We start from the raw sequence: 8,249 nt of genomic DNA, 5'->3' as shown, positions 1-8,249 counted from the left end.
AGGTATTAGCACCCCTCACGTCCGTTGTACTCAACGGGAACCATTAGGTCAGTTGTGTGCGTTAATGTTAGTTTGAAATGTTAGGCTTTTCAAATTATTAGGTGGGAAAGAAAGAATAGAAGAGAGAAGAAATGTTTTTGGATTTTTTGATGAAGGACTAAACCTAAGTTTTTTATTAGTGGGCCTGACAAGATTTGAAAATCCTGCTCCTAGGTATCTCAAAACAGAAGTCAAGGCTTACGTAGTTCTGGGTAGAAAAATGTTTGTTTGTTGGTCGATTTTAGCGAAAGCTATACTGTATTAATCGATGAAAACATTGTTTTACCCAAATAAGATGAGGAGTGGACGCATACCACACATCGAACGGATTTATAAATCTACATTCGGAAAAGCGTCACTTATCTCTACTCAACAATCGTGGCCGAAACATTGTTTTATGTCACTTAAGACAAGATACCTTTCGTTTATGAAAAAGGTTTTTGATTAATCGCACGGCGGCGAAAAAGAGTTTGATTGGTTGGATGTATTTTGAGTGATGGCGAGAACTTGGATGAGCGAGATATACATCTCGAATCCTAGCCTCAGGAGTGCATGGTATACACCATGTTCCATTTCCATCTTTATTGAAAGAGTTTAAGATAGGAATTAAGTATTTTGGAATTTGATTGAGAAAGGGTTTGAAGAAACCGCATTGACAATTTTAGACGATGGTGAGAGTTAAGATTGGCGAGGCATACGTCTCGAATCTTAACCTCAGGAGTGCATGGTATACACCATGTTCCATTTCCACCTTTATTGAGAAAGTATTAAATAAGAATTAGGTATTTTGAGTTTTGTTGTGAAAAATGTCTTGACACTAGATCAAGTATCGATGGACGTTTAAGAGAAATTTGAATGAGTGTTTGAGAGAAAACAAAGTGGGTGAATTTGGATGATGGCGAGAGCTAGGATTGGCGAGATATACATCTCGAATCCTAGTCTTAGGAGTGCGCGGTATACACCACGTTCCACTTCCATCTTATTGAAAAGGTCTTAACTATGAATTAATATTTTTTAAGTTTTTATTAGGAAAAATGGCTTGACGTTGAACCAAGCGTTTGATGAAAGTTTGAAAGAAAAGGAATAGAATAGGAGGGAGAAATGAATTGATTTGTTTATTGAGAAAATACTCGACGTTGGATCAAGTCATTATTTTTTGATTTTTTTTGAAATTGTTGATTTTACTCTTGTGTTAGTATCTAACTAAACAGTCAAACAAAATAAAGAAATAAAACAGTACAAAATTATTACACATCGGGGGAGTGGGGTACATCTTGTTAAAATGGGAATTCAAAAATCATGAAATAATTAAATCGGGCCCAAACAACAAATAATGCAAAGTATGAGTGTAAGTGCAAGAGAACCGGCTCATTGTAAGAAAGCCCAAGAGTAAGCTATGTGAGGTTGATGGCAATGCTTAAAAGCAATCGACTTACAAGGGTATGAAAATGGGCTCGACATTGAATCGAGAAAAGTGTGATTTTAATAGTTTAAAATGGTTTTGAATGGATGATGAAATTAAAAGAAAACAAATCGGTGTTATTAAACAATAATGAAACTATGAGTATAATAAAAACATAAACATAAAAAAAATGCTAAAAGAAATAAAATGCTAAAAGAAAAAAATGCTACATATGTGGGTATTGAACCCACTCCACTAAAGACCTAGAAACTACCCTCTCTCCACTAGGCCATTCATGACTAGTTATTATTTACAACAACAACTTGGATATATAAACCAAGATAGATTAAAAATTTGAATTAAAATAAAAAACTAATAAAAAAAGAAATCTGTTGGACTACCAAATAAATGGTGGAGAAACCAAAAATTAAAAGAGAAAAGGACTGGGAATCAAAAATAAGCATTAATGTACACCTTTTTAATAAAAAGAGGAAGACTAAAAACCGTTGATTAAATTTTGGTTTAAAGCATGTTTTGTAAAAAAAAAATGAATAAAAGGTAGAGGGAAACAGTAACGAGAAAGAACTTCTCATCCTCCTCACTCGCCTCTTTCAATCTCTCAAACGCCTTCCTCAATCTCACTTCTCTCTCACGCTCTCAACATCAAAAATTGTTCTCTCAACCTCGCTTCTGAAATTGCTCTCTCAACCTTACTTCTCTCTCTCAATCGATATCTCCCACCCAAAGGCAGAAGAAAAAGAGATTTAAAAGGAAAAATCCAATGCGAAAGCTCACCTTTGGCGGTGATTCGGCGGTGGCAGCGAGCTTGCAATGGGCTCTCTTCGTTTGGTTTCAAAGTTCTCCGCCGTCGATTGCAACCAGGTTCGTTCCTTTGGGGTTTATCGTATCTGTTATTTTTAGATTAGGGTTTTTTCTTTTGGTGGTCGACTCCTAGGTTTTTCGTTCCTCTACACTGATTCGCTCTCTCCTATTTATGTTCTGTAAATTAGGGTTTCAATTGGTGTCTTTGGTGTTCCAGAAGAGTATCTCTGCAAACTACTTTGGATGTACTCAGAATCGAATTGCCCTGTTTGATGCTAAACTTGAAAATGATATTCTGAACTCGTGCTTTCTTCTTCATTTTTGTCTCTATTCCATTTTGGGATTTTTCTAATTTTAACACTTAGTAATTATTTTGTGTTACTGCAGTGAAATTTGGAGCAAAAGCTTCTTCAAAGTAATTGAAGTTCCATCAGATTTCTTCAAGTCGGTGGATAAAACAGCTTCTTGACTAATCTTTGACAACTTTTTATCCGATGGATCAACTTTGTCTTTGGGTTTTTTTTTGCTGACTATAGGATTCATTGGCATATCCTTAGACGTCTCATGGCAAGCGTTTTGCGCTAAGCATACTAAAAAGTTAGTTTTCCAAACTGCAAGATAACCTCTTTTTTTTTGCTCTGCGGCAGAAACATTATGACATGGCTCAACAGCAGCCACAAGTTGGAAGTTCTTAACCGAAGCCACTGTAACACGGCCCTTGAAGTTTAGGCACCAGCATTGCAGCTGTTCATGCCATCTGGGAGACTTGTTTCAGTGCGTTAATGTTTGCAGGTTTATGAAAATGGATTTGATGTTTTTGAACTCTGACTTGTTGAATGTGCATGATGATTGCAGCCTTATTGTAGCAGGTCAATATGTGAAATGGTTTGTGATTCTGATGTAGTATGTATCATATGTTCTGCAGGTCTACTCCAATTGTTTCACTTGGGCATGGAATGTCGCTTGATGAATGTTGACGGTTGTTATGTCCTGCTATGCTGCAAGTGCACATTCATTGGCATGGTTGTCTTGGTGATGCAACATGTTGGATGCCTTGGATTGTTTCATGCAATTCCTGCAGGTCTGAACTTATGTGCATTGTTCCTGTGTTTTTGCTTATGCATTATAGCATCTACATCATGAATATCATATTGCTCATGTACACATGAATTCATATGGTATTGGTTCACCTATGCATTTCTGACTTGGTGTGCTTGACAATTCATGTTTCTTTGGTTTATGTTGCACCTCATTTTGACTTTGGTTTCATTGCATTGGAATAAGTGTAGGTCATGGTTTGCTCTTGTTTTGTTGAGTTCATGTCACGGTTAACATGGTTCCGAATTGTTGATTCACCGAGACAAGAAGCTCATGTATGTTTCAGACAAGTTATTGATTTGTAGTAGACTTCTATCATTTTTCATGGGTGGTAACTGTCCTTGTGTTGCAGGTTTGAAGATTTAAAATCAGAACCTCAACCTGAGCTGGCTGCACTTGGGACCAATCATTTAAAACATTTGGACAATATTCGAGTCATTGTGCCTTTCTGCTTCTCCCCTAGCAACCAACTACGTTTGTTTTCATTTACGTCAACAAGAAGTCTTTTTCTTTGTCCAATAGGTCCCTGTGTGCTTTGATAAATTCCAAACTCTCTTAGAAGATCATGAAGGACAACAAAGTGGTTATTGTAGTAGTAATTTTCTGTGTCACTTGCATTTTTCCTTGCTATTTGCAGGTTTTTTGTTGGATGATGGATCATCATCATGCTGTTGTTGGGCTAATGCTGAGAGGTCGGCTACCTTGTTGAGACTACAAGAAGAACCCACCACATCATATCATCTTGGCAGAATTTTGAAGAAGCAATCAAATATGTAGGAGAAGGTGCTGAATCTGTCAAAACACTTAGAAGTACTGCTCCACCTTAGGATGTTTCATTGTTGGAATGGTTTTTTTTGTAAAATGGCTAGATTATATGTAACTGAAAGTGAGTGAAAATTTGAATGGTTTATGTAATATTTGTGAAATTGTTTGTAACTTTGGAATTGAGCAGTGGTTTTGAACATGTGAGTTGAAATGGTTTATGTAATAGGATCCCACATGTAACTGTGACTTGGGATTATGTAATGAATGTTCATTGAATTGTATTGAATGAAATTGGATATATTGAATGAAGGTTTGAAAGTTTGAATGAATGGTAAGGTTATGGTTATAGTTTGAACTTGATTGAAGTGATTGTAAAGAACAAGAATGGTGAGACCTTGGTTTATGAAATGGGTGTTTTGGTTATAAAATGGATTTGGATTTTTTCTTAGAAATAATCCAAGACTAATCTAAATGTCAATCAAAAATCAAAAAAGCCAAATAAAACCAATTAAAACCAAATTAATCTATAATTTGTTAAAATTACTTTGATGTCAAATTCTAACATTTATTTGGAAATTAAAAATCAATTAGAATTTGAATCATTAGTAAAAACACAATTAAGATTAAATTGAAATTTGGAATTAGACTTAATTTGAAATTAAAATTGAAAAAATAAAAAAAGAGTCAAATATTTAGAATCCATTTCATAATCAAAACACCATGATAAAGAAAAACTAAATAATGACCAATGTTTATAAAAAAATATGGATTTGGGAATGGATGGTTGCCTTTGGTCATGAATGTATGCAAATGAACTTTAGGCCAAGTGCCAAATAAAAATGAAAAAAAGGAAAAAATTCAGGACCAAAATTGGGGTATGACAGTTGCCCCTATTTAAGCGTCTTCAACTAGAGAATATGAAGCAGGACACTCTTCATATGATCATAGTGGGAGATGGTTAAATACTAAGAAGACCCAGATTTTGATCCTGAATCCCTATGACATGATGTGATATGATATGATATGGTATGATATGATATGATATGCATGGATGCAGGATTCTCTTCTTTTTTTTTAATTTTCTTCCCTGCTAGGGATATGGTGGACCCTTGACAGGAGATGCTACTAGACAGACCAAGCTGTGGGGAATGCCGATGACCCACAGGGAGACAGACAAAAGGTAAAAACATAAACTTTGCTGGGGAAAACAGTCCTGCTGGAGAGTCAAACACACACTGGGGAGTAATCGAAGTGGAATTTGATAAGCAGCATTCAAAGTACAAGAGATTTAGGGAGTAAGTTCACATATGAATTACCAGACCTGAATAAGAAAGAAAATGCATAACAGGTTCAGATATGACCTGGTAATACTTGGAATAGAACACAACAAACAGGTTCATATATGACCTGACAATGCTGGGGAATAATCATGGAGAAAAACTCTTCAGAACAGGTTCATGTATGACCTGACACCGGAATAAAGCTCAACAACAGGTTCATATATGACCTGAATAGTATTGAACAAACATAGGGAAAAAATATTCAGAACAGGTTCATGTATGACCAGACACCGGAATAAAGCTCAACAACAGGTTCATACATGACATGAATAGTATTGAACAAACATAGGGAAAAAATCTTCAGAACAGGTTCATGTATGACCTGACACCGGAATAAAGCTCAACAACAGGTTCATATATGACCTGAATAGTATTGAACAAAAGGAAAAAACTTCAGAACAGGTTGAAAGAATCTTCAGAACAGGTTCATGTATGACCTGACACCGGAATAAAGCTCAACAACAGGTTCATATATGACCTGAATAGTATTGAACAAACATAGGAAAAAAAATCTTCAGAACAGGTTCATGTATGACCTGACACCGGAATAAAGCTCAACAACAGGTTCATATATGACCTGAATAGTATTGAACAAACATAGAAAAAAAATCTTCAGAACAGGTTCATATATGACCTGACACCGGAATAAAGCTCAACAACAGGTTCATATATGACCTGAATAGTATTGAACAAACAGAGAAAAAATCTTCAGAACAGGTTCATATATGACCTGACACTGGAATAAGGCTCAACAACAGGTTCATATATGACCTGAATAGTATTGAACAACAGGGAAAAACTCTTCAGAACAGGTTCATGTATGACCTGACACTGGAATAAGGCTCAACAACAGGTTCATATATGACCTGAATAGTATTGAACAAAAGGAAAAAACTTCAGAACAGGTTCATGTATGACTTGACACCGGAACAAAGCTCAACAACAGGTTCATATATGACCTGAATGGTATTGAACGAAAATTGGATTTGAAAATGACTGCGAAAACCGGATGTGGGTTTAAGGGCACCAAATACAAACTGGAATCAAAGGTCAAAGGATCATAGGATCGATAACAAGACCTGAGTCAATGCAAAATGAGCACGAAATACATTTCGGCTATGCATGATTTGAATTTCCTTTTATGCATGATATATGAATGATCATGATTATGAGAATGCTGACACTGGGCAGACTGAGAGTTTGTAAAGGCTTTTTATGGAAGCTCATGATTCCTCAACACCGAGAACTCAACCAAACATTTTATGATAGATGTTGCCAAAGGAGGATTCTATCCAGTTTGATAACCACAACTTTGCCAATGGGATCCTTTTGGAGGATTAATGAATCGTGCTAGCATAATTTTCGGGCACTCGTCTTAAACTCAATAGTTGTTGACGTATGGCAGAATTTGTTTGAGCAGTTTGAAAGCACGAAGAAAGAGGTTCTGCCCCTCTGTGGCTCCTCTTGCCCCAGTTTGTTGGGTCTTTGGAAATGTTCACCTTGAAAGTGGGTTTGGAAACAACTTTCCATGAGACTACCTCGAGATGGCTTGCCCCAAGTGTTTGAAACTTGTAATGGTCTGAACTTGGCTAACCAAATGTTGGAATGGTAGACTCTTGATTGACTTTCCTTGGAATAGTTGGACTCATTGAGCTCTGAGGTGGCTTGCCCCGGTCTAAGTCTTGAAGCAAACTACTCTTGGCTAACTGAACCTTGGAGTGATTGGACTTACTGAGCTCTGAGGTGGCTTGCCCCGGTCTGATTCTTGAAGCAGATTACTCTTGGCTAGATGACCCTTAGGGTGATTAGCTCGAATTAACTGATGCTCAAAATGATTTGCCCCTGACTAGACTTCTTTCACTCCATCAAGTTCCTCAACTGTGTATTGAATTTCTTTGATGCTAAGTGTTGAATCGCAAATAAGATTGTTCATTTGAAAATGGTAATTTTAATTCAATACTTATGCCAAAATTTGAAATCAAAGTTTATTGATATGAATGGGTGAAATACAATGAAAGAGTCGTTGATAAGAACACAATGGTGATCAAGTCATTCACAGTATGCAAATTGGTGCTATCAAATGATTAATAAAAATCGTTTGGAGTCAAGTTAACACAACCTTGTTATAGTATGTTTTCAAAATAAACCCTGCCTCAATTAGGTCTTTTAAGGGTTGTAACGTGGTCTGGTTCGCGGTTTCTTGAAACAAAAGGATATAAGGCTCAAAATTTGTTTTTACCCACCCCTTCTTCTTGATGATCTCCAGTTCCTACGTTCAGTTAATTCGATACACGCATTCGACTTCCAAGAGGGTTCGAAGGTGTGATGGGGATTCAAGACGAATTTTCTCAAAATGGCAGTCCCCTTATTTTATTTTTGTTAAGGATTTAATGACCTCTTTTGATTGATTTTCTTTATTCCCTAATTTTTCTTGGACTGCTTCTTTGAAGCTTTCGGTCCATCGGGATGCCCTAACTTTTGCCTAAGTCATTTTGTGGTATTTGACTTAGCGGGCCTTTTTTATTCTTTAAAGGTATTGACTACCACATTATTGGTGGATAAGGATCAACCAACACTAATTTTAACTTTTCTTAACTTCTTCGACACTTCAACATATGCGCGAAGGATAACATGTGGTTGAACCTAATTGGAGGGTGTATGTAACACCCTTCTAAATACCCCAAAATATTTAATTAAAAATAATAACACATTAATCAGAGTAATTATGCCCCGAAGGGTGTCACACAATTATTTCACAACATTCATCAAAATAACCTGTCATG

Source organism: Lathyrus oleraceus, chromosome 6 (genome assembly GCF_024323335.1).
Source record: "Lathyrus oleraceus cultivar Zhongwan6 chromosome 6, CAAS_Psat_ZW6_1.0, whole genome shotgun sequence".
Lineage (NCBI taxonomy): Eukaryota > Viridiplantae > Streptophyta > Magnoliopsida > Fabales > Fabaceae > Lathyrus > Lathyrus oleraceus.
The sequence above is the reverse complement of the archived record's forward strand: the minus strand, read 5'-3'. Positions refer to the sequence as shown.